General features: G+C 44.3%; 1 long non-coding RNA gene across 3 annotated transcripts in view; it reads right to left on the bottom strand.

Moving 5' to 3' along the window:
- Positions 1-15,089, bottom strand: part of LOC141417547 (uncharacterized) — a 113,720-nt gene extending 98,631 nt beyond the window's left edge. For all 3 annotated transcript variants that reach the window (XR_012442188.1, XR_012442187.1, XR_012442189.1), the window contains exon 1: positions 14,581-15,089. This is a non-coding gene — a long non-coding RNA (uncharacterized lncRNA). The remainder of the gene's footprint in view (positions 1-14,580) is intronic.
- Positions 15,090-15,213: the final 124 nt, after the last annotated feature.

Here is a 15,213-nt window from a genome sequence, read left to right as displayed (position 1 = left end):
TTTGTATTAGCTCCTCTGGAGTGGGGACATCAAACGCATTTCGTGTTTTGGGTTTTCTACCTATTTCTATATTATCCATATGTACTCTCCCTTATCATGTGGTCTCAGTCCAACCACATTGCTGCATTTGCCCTAGTTCTAAAGTTCGCATATGAGGAAGAACATACGATTTTTGGTCTTCTGAGCTTGGCTGACCTTGCTCAGAATGATGTTCTCTAGTTCCATCCATTTACCTGCAAATGATAAGATTTCATTCTTCTTCACGGCTGAGTAAAATTCCATTGTGTACAAGTACCACATTTTCTTGATCCATTCATCAATAGTGGGGCATCTTGGCTGTTTCCATAACTTGGCTATTGTGAATAGTGCTGCAATAAACATGGGTGTGCAGGTGCCTCTGGAGTAACCTGTGTCACAGTCTTTTGGGTATATCCCCAGGAGTGGGATTGCTGGATCATATGGTAGGTCTATGTTTAGATTTTTCAGAAGCCTCCAAATATTTTTCGAGAATGTTACACCAGCTTGCATTCTCACCAGTAGTGTACCAGAGTTCCTTTTTCCCTACATCCTTACCAACACATGTTGTTGGTAGTGTTTTTGATAATGGCTATTCTAACAGGGGTGAGGTAGAATCTTAGTGTGGTTTTGATTTGCATTTCCTTTATGGCTAGAAAGGGTGAGCATTTTTTCATGTGCTTTTTTGCCATTTGAATTTCTTCTTTTGAGAAAGTTCTATTAAGTTCAGTTGCCCATTTTTAAATTGATTAAATTTTAGGAGAGTTTAGTTTCTTAAGTTCCCTGTATATTCTGGTTATCAGTGCCTTGTCTGATGTATAGCTAGCAAATATTTTCTCCCACTCTGTGGATGGTCTCTTCAGTTTAGAGACCATTTCTTTTGTTATGCAGAAGCTTTTTAATTTTATGAAGTCCCATTTGTCCATCCTTTCTCTTAGTTGCTGGGCTGCTGAGGTTCTATTGAGGAAGTCCTTGCCTATACCTATTAGTTCCAAAGTGTTTCCTGCTCCTTCCTTTAGTAACTTCAGAGTTTCAGGTCTGATATTTAGGTCCTTGATCCATTTTGAGTTGATACTAGTTCAGGGTGATAGACATGGATCTAGTTTCAGTTTCTTGCAGATGGATAACCACTTTTCCCAGCAACATTTGTTGAAAAGGCTGTCTTTTCTTCATCACATGTTATTGGCACCTTTGTCAAAAGTGAGGTGGGTATAGTTGTGTGGATTCATATCTGGATCTTCTATTCTGTTCCACTGTGGTCTTCATGTCTGTTTTTATGCCAGTACCATGCTGTTTTTATTGCTATTGCTTTGTAATATAGTTTGAAGTCATGTATCGTGATGCCTCCAGCATTGCTTTTTTTTTTGCTGAGTATTGCCTTAGCTATTGGTAGTCTCTTGTGTTTCCAAATGAACTTTAGAGTAGATTTTTCAATCTCTGTGATGTAAATCATTGGGATTTTGATGGGAATTGCATTAAACATGTAGATTGCTTTCGGTAGTATAGCCATTTTTACTATGTGGTTTCTAATGATCCATGAGCACGGGAGAGCTTTCCATCTTCTGTAGTGTTCCTTGATCTCTTTCTTCAGGAGTTTGTAATTCTCCTTGTAGAGGTCATTCACATCTTTTGTCAAATTTACTCCTAGGTATTTGATTTTTTTTTTGAGGCTATTGTGAATGGAATTGTTTCCATATATTCCTTCTTAATTTGTTCATTGTTGGTGTTAATCATTTCTTAAAGTATAGGAGTTGCATCAATTCTCAGAACCTCAAATAATGCCTTCTTCTCAGTCTCCAAATGCTACAAAGGTTAGGAAAAGCCAGGAACTACGCATCAAAAGAAATGTATATGGCACGGCAAAAACAAGTCCTCAAATAGGAAGCTACTACATGAAATTTTCTTAAATCACCCCTACATGAACTATCAAGAATGTTTAAGACACTAATTCAATTTATCTACTTTAGATACTGCCTCGACATTACCAAAGAGGTTGTTCAAACTACAAATAGGAAAAGTAACTATCGTAATTCTCAGCACTGAAGGGAGAATCTTCAAACACCAGCTATTGGGCAAAAGGAAGAAGGGAGAAAGTCACACTGCAATGTGCTGAACTTCAAAATTCCATGAAAATTCCATGTTCAAATACATCATTCAGACCCAAAGTTCAGTGTCTGCATTTCTGCTGTCACTCTGTATTTTTATAAAGATTTTTATACGTGAAGAAATCCGTTCAAATCTTCTGCTGCTTCACAATCCAAGATTTGAGCAAACTTGGTTCAGGTCCTTTTAACATTCTAAGTGACCTGAATTAACACCAACATAAGCTGTAGATGCCACCTAACGAACTGGTCCCACTGTGGTCTGGGACAGCAAGTCTCCCTCACTTTCTCTTGAAGTCTTCTCTGCACCCCTTCCACGTGGCCATACTGAGAATGTGACTTGACTCAAATCTACTTGAGTAGCCAACCAACTTTATGTGAGATGCTTCAGTGCTCAGTGCCTTGGTTTCCCCATTTGTAAAGTTCTACAAGCATAGGAGTAGAAGAGCAAGTGTGCGCCAAGCAGGCAGCAGCCCCGTGAGACTCCCCCTGCTCCTGCACTGAGTGCACCTGGCTTCACCAGCACAGCAGGTCTCTGTTCCACTGTGGGGACTCCATGAGGGCAGCACCAGGTCCTCTACCTCTGCAGCACCAGCACAGAGTATGTCATCTGTAACTGGTGTTTCTTGATTAGAGAGATCATTCTTGGTTATTTGTACCAAGTGAGGGAGGAAAACATAAATAGCCAAAATAGAAACATTACTTTTCAATTACAACATCAGGCCAGTCATTTGCACTCAGAAGGCCAGAAAGAGCATGGACACATTCCACAGCTAAAGAGGGGCCATCGTTCAATTTCTTCTATCCTAAGGGGGTTGTTTTTACCCAACGCCCTTGTAAACTCATGGGGCAGATGATTCATGCACTAATTCAACACAGCATTCCTCACAGAGAACAGATGAACAGCTTCTCTGCATGGTGGACTTAGCAGTCGAGCTTCCTGCCCTGGTGAGTGTGCTGCAGTGACCCAAAGCAGGAGCTGGGCAGAGAGAGTCTGCATCCACAGGAGGTCCCCACCAGGAACTATGATGGAGTCTGGTGAAATTACCCTCCTTTCTCCACCTGCATCTGGTTCCTGGGCCAGATTGCTTATCCGGAAGCCTCACCTGAGGGAGCAAGGGCTTCCCTGTCTGCTTTGTGCTGGCCTAGTTAGAGGAGACAGTTGTCACAGTCAGCCACCAGCCTCCAAGCCAAGGCCTGTTCTGCCTAGTGTTCCCTCTGCCCCAGCCACTCAGAAACAAGCTAAGGAGGTGGGGGCCAGCTGAGCAGGTGGGCTCTGCCTCTGCCAGGATCACAGGAGCAAGGCAGAAGCCAGGCCCTCCCTCTCCTGGGCTCTGCTGACTGCCACATTCCCTCCTCATCTTTGACCCCAGCCTCCACTCCAGTCTCTCTCTCTCTCTCTCTCTCTCTCTCTCTCTCTCTCTCTCTCTCTCTCTCTCTCCCCCTCCCTCTCTTTCCTTCCCTTCCTCCCTCTCATCAGAAGAGGCCACAGCCCCCTCTCTGCCCTCTTCCCAGCTCACTGTGTTCTTGGCCTCCCTCCAGACATTTGTTTTCACTTCCCCTTGGTGAGGAGGAGGTGCAGTCAGGGGGCTAAGGAGGGAGGAGAGCCTTCAGCCTTCAGTTTTGAACCAGCACGTTTTAAACGTGCACACTTCTGTGGGGGTTCCTTGGGTCTTTTCCAAGATCAGGTCTCCCATTTCCTCAGAGTCCAGGCCCTCTGAGCCTGCCTGTCAGGACCTTGAGCCCAGGGGAACAGAAACCCACACACGTCTGTACCTCAAGGCTTTACCATGCATGCTCCCTGTGAGTGTGCACACACTCAGACACACTCACCTCCCAATGCACACACACTTGCATATGCACACACTCGCAGGCACATGCTCACACATTCGAACACACTCACACTCATTGTGCGCACACACTCACAGGTACATGTAACACATTCACACATACACATATACAGGTATGCACTGACATGCTCACACACCCTGATACACACCCAAATATGTACACACTCACACATGCACACACTGACTTATAATCAGACACCCTCAGGCACCACTCACAGGCACATGCTTATACACTCAGACACACACACACACAGGCATTCACTGCCATGCTCACACACCCAGAAACACCCCCAATGTGTGCACACTCACACATGCACACACTCACAGACATGTGCCAACAGACACACTCATGCCCAAGTATGTGTACACTTGCACATTCACACTCACAGGTACGCACTGACAGGCCCACACTCACACACATATGCACACTTCCACCTGTGCTTTGTTCCTCAGCGTTTCCCTGAACCAAACAAGCCAACCTAAATAGATGCAAAATATGTACAATGAAATACCTACTTTAATGCAAATTACAGGAAAGCAAAAACTGCGCATTTGTCAACAATCGTGGTCTGAGCCATTAAGTGCCACCAGTTATTCCTTGGCACTCTTCCAGTGCCTCTGTCCTTTTATAATACAGTACATGAGAACTTCCCCTACACTGAACCTCTCCAAGATTTGCAGAAATGCCCAGATGAGACATTCTGGAGGCTGAAGTGCTGTGTGAGAAGAAGAGCTCAAGCGCCAGATATCAAGGCCATTGTTAGGGACCAGACAGAAAGTCAGCAATGTGCTCCATCTTCCCAAATCACAAGCCCTCCTTCCCCAGGACCTGTCCACCATTGTTCAAAGCAGTCACAAACCCACTCAGATTGAGGGGTTTTGTATACATATTTTTGTGGACATGTTTTCATTTCCTCTTGCTAGATCTCTAGGCTTGGGATTGCTAGTGTTATGGTTTGGATCGTAAATGTTCCCCAAATCCCATGTGTTGAAGGCTTGGTCCCCAGCTGATGGCACTATTGAAAAGTAATGGAAACATTAGGAAGGGGGGCCAGTTGGAAGAAGGAGATCATTCGGGGCACACCCCTGCCCCTTGTTCTGACTCTCTTTACTTCCAGGCCCCAATGAGATGAGCAGCATTGCTCTTCCATGCAGTCCCCACTCGCTACAAGTCCAAACCAATGGGGACAAGCCACCATGGACTGAACCCCTGAAACTCTGAGCCAAAATGGGGACAAGCCACCATGGACTGAACCCCTGAAACTCTGAGCCAAAATGGGGACAAGCCACCATGGACTGAACCCCTGAAACTCTGAGCCAAAATGGGGACAAGCCACCATGGACTGAACCCCTGAAACTCTGAGCCAAAATGGGGACAAGCCACCATGGACTGAACCCCTGAAACTCTGAGCCAAAATGGGGACAAGCCACCATGGACTGAACCCCTGAAACTCTGAGCCAAAATGGGGACAAGCCACCATGGACTGAACCCCTGAAACTCTGAGCCAAAATGGGGACAAGCCACCATGGACTGAACCCCTGAAACTCTGAGCCAAAATGGGGACAAGCCACCATGGACTGAACCCCTGAAACTCTGAGCCAAAATGGGGACAAGCCACCATGGACTGAACCCCTGAAACTCTGAGCCAAAATGGGGACAAGCCACCATGGACTGAACCCCTGAAACTCTGAGCCAAAATGGGGACAAGCCACCATGGACTGAATCCCTGAAACTCTGAGCCAAAATGGGGACAAGCCACCATGGACTGAACCCCTGAAACTCTGAGCCAAAATGGGGACAAGCCACCATGAACTGAACCTCTGAAACTCTGAGCCAAAATGGGGACAAGCCACCATGGACTGAACCTCTGAAACTCTGAGCCAAAATGGGGACAAGCCACCATGGACTGAACCTCTGAAACTCTGAGCCAAAATAAACCTTTTCTCCTTTGAAGATGTTTGTCTCAGGTATTTTGACACAGCTGAGTCTTAAGAAAGGGTTTTTTTAACTTCATAATAAAGTGCCAAACTTTTACCAAAGTAGCTACACTATTTACATGCTAACTGGCCATGGAGGAGAGTGCAAGTCGCTCCACAGCCTTGCCAGCTTGATGGGGTAGGGCTTCTTAATTGTAGCCCATCTAACAGATGAAATGATATCTCCTTATGATTTAATTTCATTGCCCCATTGAGCAATGATTTTGAGAATCTTTTCATGTATTTACCAGACAGTTGAATATATCCTTTTATGAAGGGATGTACAAGTGTTTTGCCCATTTTTAGTTGAGTTGTCTTTTTGCTATGAAGTTGTATATAGTTTTTTATGCATTCTTACTACAAGACCTTTGTCAGATATGTGTTATGCAAATATTATTTCCCACTCCGTGGCTTGCCTAGTATGAAGTGTGCTTGGATGAGTGGTACTTTTTAACATTTATAAAATCTAGTTCAGTGTTTATTTTGTAGTTATTGTTTCCTGTAACCTAACAAAGAAATCTTTGTCTACTCCTAGATAAGGAAGATATTAGAAAACATTTTCTTCTAAAAGTTTTATAGTTTTGCTATTTATATTTTTGTTTATGATTTTTTTTTTTTGGCAATAGTGAACTCAGGGCCTCATGCCTTTTTTTGTGATAGGTTTTTTTCCAAATAGGGTCTCATGAACTATATGCATGGGGCTGGCTTTGAACCACGATCCTCCTGATCTCTGCCTCCTGAGTAGCTAGGATTACAGACATGAGCTACTGGTGCCCGGCTGTGATGAATCTTGAATTAATTTTTATTTATGGAGACATAGAGTCAAAGTTAATTTTTTGCAATTGATGGATCTAGCTAGTCCAGCATCATTTATTAAAAAGACTATCTTTTTCTCTATTAAATTGCTTTGATGGCTTTGTTAATAATGAATTGCACATTTGTGCATGGATATATATATATGGATATATATATATATATATATATATATATATATATATATATATCCATATATATATATATATATGAACTTTCTATTCTGCTGTATTGATCTATTTGTTGTTCTTATGTCAATGCCACACTGTTTTGATAACTGTAGCTCAACATTAAATCTTGCTGTCAAGTAGTATAAACCCTCTGACTTTTTCTCCTTTTTCTAAACTGTTTTGGCTCCTCTAGGTCTCTGAATTTCCAAAGTTTAGAGTTCATTTGTCAATTTTTATTTAAAACATAAAAGACTGTTGGAACTCTGATTTGGATTGTGTTGAAATCATAAATAAATTTGGGGATAATTGACATCTTCTTTTGTATGCGTGGGGGACCAGGGTTTGAACTTAGAGCTTCACACTTGCAAAGCATATGCTCTACTATTTGGGTCACACCTCCAGCCCCAGAATTAACATCTTAATACCAAGTCTTCCAATCCATAAACATAGTATATCTTCATATTTATTTATATCATCTTTAATTTTTCTCAGCAATGTTTTGTGTTTCCAAGCATTGAATTTATTTCATCTTTCACAAAATTTATTTCTAAATAGTTCATGTTTTAACACTATTGTAAGTGGGATTGGTTTTTTAAATATCAGTCCCTAATTATTTGGTGTTAATATATAGAAGTACTAATGAATGTTGTTGTGTCTTGACCTTTTTAAAAGTGTTTTAATAGAATCAGAAAGAAGGAGATATGAAAGAGGTTTAATGAATCAGCCTGTGCCCGAACACAAAGAGAGAGAATGAACAGAAAAAAGAACAGACCTGAGTGGGATGCCTGTGGCTTATGCCTGCAATCCTAGCTTCTCAGGAAGCTGAATCACGGTTTGAAGCCACCCCTGGGCAAATAGTTCACGAGACCCTATCTCAAAAAACCCCATCACAAAAATAGGGCCGGCAGAGTGGCTGAAGGTATAGGCCTTGAGTTCAAACCCCAGTAACCACAAAAAAAAAAAAAGAAGAAGAAGAAGAAACCCATATTGAGTTCTCTACCTGCAAAGTACTTGGCTAGACATTTTTCACATTAAACTTTCTCAGCAACCTTGTGAAGTCAGTTATGGTCCATGTTTTACAGATAAGGAAAAGGATGCTCTGAGACCCCACAGGTAGCAAGTGGCAGCCAGATTCCACCCAGAGTTCTTGAGCTCCAAATCCCCATGCTTTTCCCAGCTCATGGTGCTACCACAATGCAGCAGAAGGTCAGCATGTTGAGTGTTCACAGGGTAGATGTATAGAGGTGGCAGCTGTGTCAAAACTATATCACCTTCTTTCTAGTTCCTGCAGCCAGAACTTGTGAGCTACCTGGAAGGCAGCATAAGCTGAAGTGCACAGATGCAATGCCCATTGCATGACAGATCAGGGGCACCAGAGAATGACCCTTGTTCTGATCATATTGGGGGTGGGGCAAAGCAGAACCAATAGGGCCAGCATGAGACCAATTGTGACTTCTTCAGGGCTTCCCTGACCTAAGCAGTTGGTTGTCAGGTTGGTAGAGCTGTGAGGATCACTTCCACATTGCAGCAGGAAGAATGCACCTGAGGGTATAGAGAATAATGAGGCTCTAAACCAGAGACAGAAAAGACATCCCTTGGGCTAAGTTTCCCAAACTTTGCCCAAACATGAGCATCACTTAGGGGATTTTTTGAAAACAGATCCCAGACAACCTATCCAGATTTTTATTTAGTAGAACTGAGCTGGGGCTCAAGAACCTGAAGCTAGATAGATAGATAGATAAATAGATAGATAGATGAGGAGACAGAGAAATTATACTGTTTTAATCAATATTAAAAGGGCCAGACTTGGACATTGGATCTAGGAAGGGAAAACTGAAAAGCCAGTGTAGTTAGCCCCCTCCCACCTCCTTTTAGATATTAAGTTACAAGGACAGGGAGACTTAACGGGGCTATCAGCATGTGCCTTCCTCTTTAAGTTTAAGAAGTTGCAAGTTCCTAGAATGGAAAGAATGGAAGACATGTCTGCAAAGGGCAGTCCTAAAATTCACTTATTGTCTCTGTGATCATGGGTGGGCCTAAATGACATCTCCATGTTTTAGCACCAGTCTTAGTCACCCAGATCCATTGTCTTAATGATTACAGATTGCTAGTCATGGCCACATGCATTCCCCAGCACTGAAAGTATAAGACCATAAGAAAGTATAGGATCATAAGACACCATTTTTGTGTCTTTACCCTATTTCCTGGGTGGGACACAGGAAATGTTTCTCCTCCACCCTCTCCCTCTCTCCCCCACTTCATCCTACTTTATCCTGTTATACTAAAATAAATCCTTGCTAAAACTTTCACCTTGTGAGATACCTTGTAGTGAGAAACCTTGAAATGTTTTTCACACCTGGATATCAAGAATCTGGGATTTTGCCTGGAAACTGGGAAGCTATTGGAACCCCCCTTCCCTTCTCCAGTAACAATTCTATATTCTAAATACATACTCTGAGTGATTCTGCTTAGGCTATTCTGAGAAAACAAAGCTAACTAAAAATAAATTATTGACCCTTAAGAGATTAGAAACAAGCCTACAGATTGGGTGGGCATGAGAGTAAGACTGCCTATAAGAAGTAAGGTGATGGTTTAAGCCTGTGTTCAGGCAGGTGAGTGGCCAAAGTATCTAAAATCCCTAGGGGATTCCCTCTTAGAGTATGGGTGGCTGGGAGTAGGCACTGTGGGAGGGTTGGCTTCCTGATGTGTTGCTTCCCTGGATTGGGCTGAGGAGGGGAACCTTGGGAGAAGGATAGGGCTTGATCATGAGTCTCAAAGTCTTTGAATGAAAAAACCCCACTCTACATTAGATCAAGGGCAAACACAACAAGGGGATTGGGCTTTGAGCACATGATAAAAACGGGAGCACATAAGGGAGGGGTGAGGATAGGTAAGACACCTAAAAAATTAGCTAGCATTTGTTGCCCTTAACGCAGAGAAACTAAAGCAGATACCTTAAAAGCAACTGAGGCCAATAGGAAAAGGGGACCAGGAACTAGAGAAAAGATTAGATCAAAAAGAATTAACCTAGAAGGTAACACACACACACAGGAAATTAATGTGAGTCAACTCCCTGTATAGCTATCCTTATCTCAACTAGCAAAAACACTTGTTCCTTCCTATTGTTGCTTATACTCTCTCTTCAACAAAATTAGAGATAAGGGCAAAATGGTTTCTGCCCGGTATTGAGGGGGTTGGGGGGAGAGGAAGGGGGCGGAGTGGGTGGTAAGGGAGGGGGTGGGGGCAGGGGGGAGAAATGACCCAAGCATTGTATGCACATATGAATAATAAAACAATAAAAAAAAAAAACCCACTCTAACTCCCCGTATTATAGCAGCAAAAGTTACTCAATGTGTGACTGGAGAGGAAACTATCACAGGGGTCATCACAAAATCATGGAATCTGAAGACAAATGTCAGGTCAGGCCAAAGACGACACAGTCTTTGCTCTTTGCGGGATGATTCGTCCAGTGGAGTGCCTTCAGACCCCACTTAGGGTCTTATTTTCATTTTACTTTATTTTTGTTTTTTCAGTCTTTTCATGCTGATGTTCTCACGTGTGGGAAAGGAGAAGATAAGGAATCCCAGCAGAGAATGAGAGAAAGTGAAAAAGGAATTGAAGACAGCCAAGTGTGAGTAGGGGATACAAAACCAGCAAAGGCTCCTGCATGGACCCCTGATGAAGCAAACACACAGAAGGCATGGACTGTGTTGGGGCTGGCCAGGCCCTGGGTAGAGCCACAAAGCCTTCACATATAACACTTGGAACAATCGCTCTGGTATAGCAACCTTCTCTCATAGTGACCTCTAGCCCTCCCCTTAACTCCTTGACTCCTGATGGCCAGTCAAGAGACTCGAGGCTCTTTTTTTGTGACCTTTTTCTGCACTGCTGGTTGCCCTGGCAACTACTGCAGCTGGCCCCTGGCTTCCCAAAGCAGGACTGTAATGAGAATCTCAGGCAGGTTTGTTCTGCTTGGCCAGTTTTAAGGACAATAGGTGGAATGCTGGCCAAACAGCTCCAGTTTCAGAACATGTCCCTAAGGACACCTCCCCCATCACACACACACCCCAAAGAAAGGGAAGGGACAGGATTGGTAGGAAAGGTGAGGAGAAGGACACAGAGGCCAAAGGCAGCAGAGGCAAAGGAGGAATTGGAAATATGGACCTTCCCCTTTACAACCTTTTGGGAAAAGGGGTGAATTAGAGTCCATGTAGGATGGGTTACTAGTTGACTGCAAAACATCAGCCACAGAAAGTGTCTTTGCGCATCCTCTTGCTTCATTGTTTACATCCAGTGACGTGAATGAAAACATGCTGATCAGATCTGCTACTGACCCAAAGCTCCTAGTTCAGATGACAGAACTCGTGTTCAATAAAACAGACTTTATTAGATTAGAATGATGGGCTGAAACCAATCACGTTAAGAATGCATTATAGGGAAACTTGGCTAAATAGAAATTGCCTTAAGTGAGTGGAAGTCAGTAGGGACTTGAAAGATTAGAAAGCAGATACAAGTGGGATACGTTTTGTCTGCTCCCCTTATTTTGCCTGTTGGTGGAAACCCTCAAGTAAAGTACGTAAGTCTTAAGAGGTAAAGCTGGCCAATACAATTTGAATTCAGATTCCAGTATTGTATTTGAAATGTATGTAATTGTGTAACTGAATAATGTGCTAAAAGCAAGAACTCTAGAGTGAAACTAACTGGATTTGAATCCTAGTTCAGTTACTCTAGGCAAAGCACTTAGAAGAGGACACAAATGCTGGTATTAGTAACTCAGCTGTGTGCTTTCAAAAGGTTGATATTTTCCCTGGAGGGGCCTGGACTTTGACAGCCTGACCAGCCTCAATATGCTCAAGCCTAAACTCCAAATCACCCTTGATAGTGTCAGGCTGTGCCTGGTCACTCCGTATTGTAACCAAAATTTAGGCAACAAACCCACACATCAGGTCCAGCCGCTCACTCCAATACACCAAATGGAGACGAGTAGTGGTGAAGGGTAGAGAGAGGAGACTTATCACATGGTCCAGGTATGCCATGGGAAGAGGCAAAGTAAACATTTCAGACCATCTTCTCCGTACAGATATGTGCTTTAGGTTTAAATGGAGGAACAACCAGGTAGCAGGTGCAGAGAGGTATGGGTAAGCACCAACCATTCCTGTCACAGGTGTGGTCAGGTGGTTAGATGTGGTGGTCAGAGGTGACCCTGTTGTTCATTAGCTCAGGATTGATCAGGCCAGGCCTTGTTATAATGAGACAGTCCCTGAAGTCTGGCACAAGGTAGCTTTGTCTTCTGTCAAAGGGTGTTTATTTATCAGTCCTGTCCTTCCTAGCTTTCAAGATGGCTGCAAAGCGACTGCTGGAGAAAATGGTTCAGAGCAAAGTACACAGATACAAAATGGAGGCAGGGATTCCAAGCTTTTATCCTGCTGTTAGTTACCTTTTGGGCATTTGTAGGCCTAAGTGAGTAGTCAGTGTTTTTCAGCAAAAGCAACTTCTGTAACAATACCTGTTACACTCTAAGTAAGAGGGACCAGTAACTCCTCAAGACAGCCTGAGGCACCTGTTTCTCCTGTGGTCCTTGTAGAGACCTCTAGGGAGAGGGCTGTCCCTCTGCTGGGAGGTTTGCAAGGACCCAGATAAAGCGCTGTAGCCATTGGGAAAACACACCTTCCACTGCCAGCTCGACACCAAACCTGGGAAGCCACCACCCTGGCTCCCTCCTTAGCCACAGACCCTCTCTTCTTTCCCATTGGGTTTTGAAAGGAGCAGAGAGGGCACTGCTCCATGAGGATGTAACATTCTATAAACATCTACTTGTCCAGAGGGGGAAAAAACCGCTTTTTCAAACCCTAGATAGAAGATTTGTCCTAGGCAACCCGCCACATCATCTCAAATGCCATCATGTTCTTGGATATTGGCCACATCACCTCATTCTTAATTTCTCCTTGTCGACACACTAGGTTCTAGTAGAGCCTAGAACCTTGCTATCCACCCAGACTTTGTGGAGGACTGATTTGAATCATGCTTTGCAAGAATTAGCCACTGTCTCTAGGAGAGTAGCTCCCCAGCAAGAGAGACTGGAGTCTTTAAAAGCTTTGTAAAGTTTCCTGCATTTCAAAATTGCATTCTTTCCCACTTGCCTTTCCCACAAACCCAAACCAGATTTGAGGCAACCAAAACTATGCATAAAAGGCAAAATCCACCTTGGAAAACTGCCAAGTTTCATCTTAAGCTCTAAATGTAGTCTCTTCCCATTTGTCTTGACCCACGTTTGCAATTTTATTTATATATCATTCCTTTTGCAAACGCTATTCTCATGCAATGCCACAGCTATTCTAAAGGCTTTGCAAACAGTGCCTCAGTTAATCCTCAAAAAATCTCCATTAGTAGATACTGCTGTCTTCCTCTCCATTTTCAGAGGGGGAGACTGAGGCATAGGTACATAGCCAGTAACTAGCAGCCAAGTCTGGATCCAAACCAAGTAGCAAGTGGTTTAAACACACAGTGCTGCCTTTCACTCTGCCATGCTTACTGGCATTTTCCAGACAGATTGAAATCTTCTCTTCTAGAAGGCAGAGATCATGCCTTCATATACTGTGTGTGTGTGTGTGTGTGTTGCTGGGGATTGAACCCAGCACCTCATGCATGCTAGGCAAGCACTGAGCTACACCCCCAGCCCAAGATCATGACTTCATGAAACATCTTACAATGGAATGGGCACTGAAGGCAATCAACACGTGCACTGTGATGTTGCTAGATGTTGTTGTTCACAGAAGCAGCCATGCCCCAGAAGTCTCACTTATCTCCAAGTCACCACGTAGCAACCATTCCTCTCTCCTGTGGAGCTCCTGCTTTCACCCTGCCCAAATAGCTTAAGAACTAGAGCGACCACTCCAGTCTGGGCCCAGGGAGGGGCTCAGTTTCAGGACGCCTGCTCTCCCGGGGAGGTGGCTTCCCTGCAGCCATCTGCCTGACCTTTCCAAGACCTGTTCCACCACACCCCATCCAGCTTCCCGGACTGCAAAACAGCATCTTCACTCTCATTGTTCTCTCAGGAAATTTGGCAGAGGCTCAGAACGAGTTTCTTCCAGGTCCCCAGCTCTGCACATGAAAGGCACACTGCTGTCTGCAAGGCCCCAGACACCCTGGAGTTCCCTGCCAAAGCTTGCAGCTTAGGGAGTGGCCCTGTCTCTTTTGTCAGTGTCCTGACCTGGAGACGCTAAACTGGAGGAACAATAGCTGCTGGCACTGGGCTGGCTGGCTGGCTCCAAATTGCAATCTCAGCAACCTGGCTGGCCTGAGCATCCTCCCCGTGCCTCGGGCGGCAGGAGGGGATGGGGGGGGGGGCGGCTGGGTGAGACTGCTCTGCTCTTGCTGGAAACACATGGAAGATCACCTCCAAGGGGCTACAGCCACTGCTGTCAGGAAGGTCACATGCTTGATGCTGGCAGAGGCCTCACGCAGACCACGCACATTGGGAAGGTGCTCTGTTCTCCAGCCCTGGCTATCCTTTAGGCCCTTTCTCACTCCCATTGGGGGTCCTCTTTTAGCACCCATGCTGGAGTTTTATTTTCAGAGAGTCACTCAATGTTAACTAGAGCAAGATCTGCTCTGAAGAATACAACAGCTGGAAGTCCCAGTAGGAATTCCTACCTTGTACTTGGTGCTTCTCCCTCACACCATCCACGGCTGGCAGGTGAGGCTAAGAGATGATTGCCCTGAAAAATTGAGGCAGTGGTGTACACCATCAGCTAGTAGGCTGCGTCTTTCTGGGTTGCACTGTCTCAGAATCCCTTCCCAGAAACTGGAGCGTAGTTTGAAGATGACACAAAAACCCCATGTTCTCCAAGTATCACTTCATCAATTATGAGGTGGCGTTTTCTTCTGCAATATAGATGTAGTACAGGTCATTGTGCACATTTTACAGATGTGAAAAGTTAAAACCAAAGAAATAATCCACTGAGTACCACACACTCAGTCATTCACAGTATTTTTCACTTTAACATGCTGCTTTCAAATAAGGTCACCTGTGCAGGGTGGGGAGTAATAAGGAGGAGAGTAGTCAGGAATTAAACAGAAAATTGCACAACCCTGGGTGTGAAGCTTCTTAGAATCTGGGGCCTGAGGCACTTGACTGATACACTCCAGTCCCAGCCCTGTGGAGTCTCTCTGGAGCAGGAATAAATGCAGGAACCATGGACAGGACCCTGTAGTCACCAGCCCCAGTCATTTACCAATTCCACCTCAAGGAGAACCCACCCAAAACTTAGCAAATATGTCCTCTCT

Source organism: Castor canadensis, chromosome 15 (assembly GCF_047511655.1).
Source record: "Castor canadensis chromosome 15, mCasCan1.hap1v2, whole genome shotgun sequence".
NCBI classification, from domain to species: domain Eukaryota; kingdom Metazoa; phylum Chordata; class Mammalia; order Rodentia; family Castoridae; genus Castor; species Castor canadensis.
Note: the sequence above shows the minus strand (reverse complement) of the source record. Positions and strands in the feature narration are given on the sequence as shown.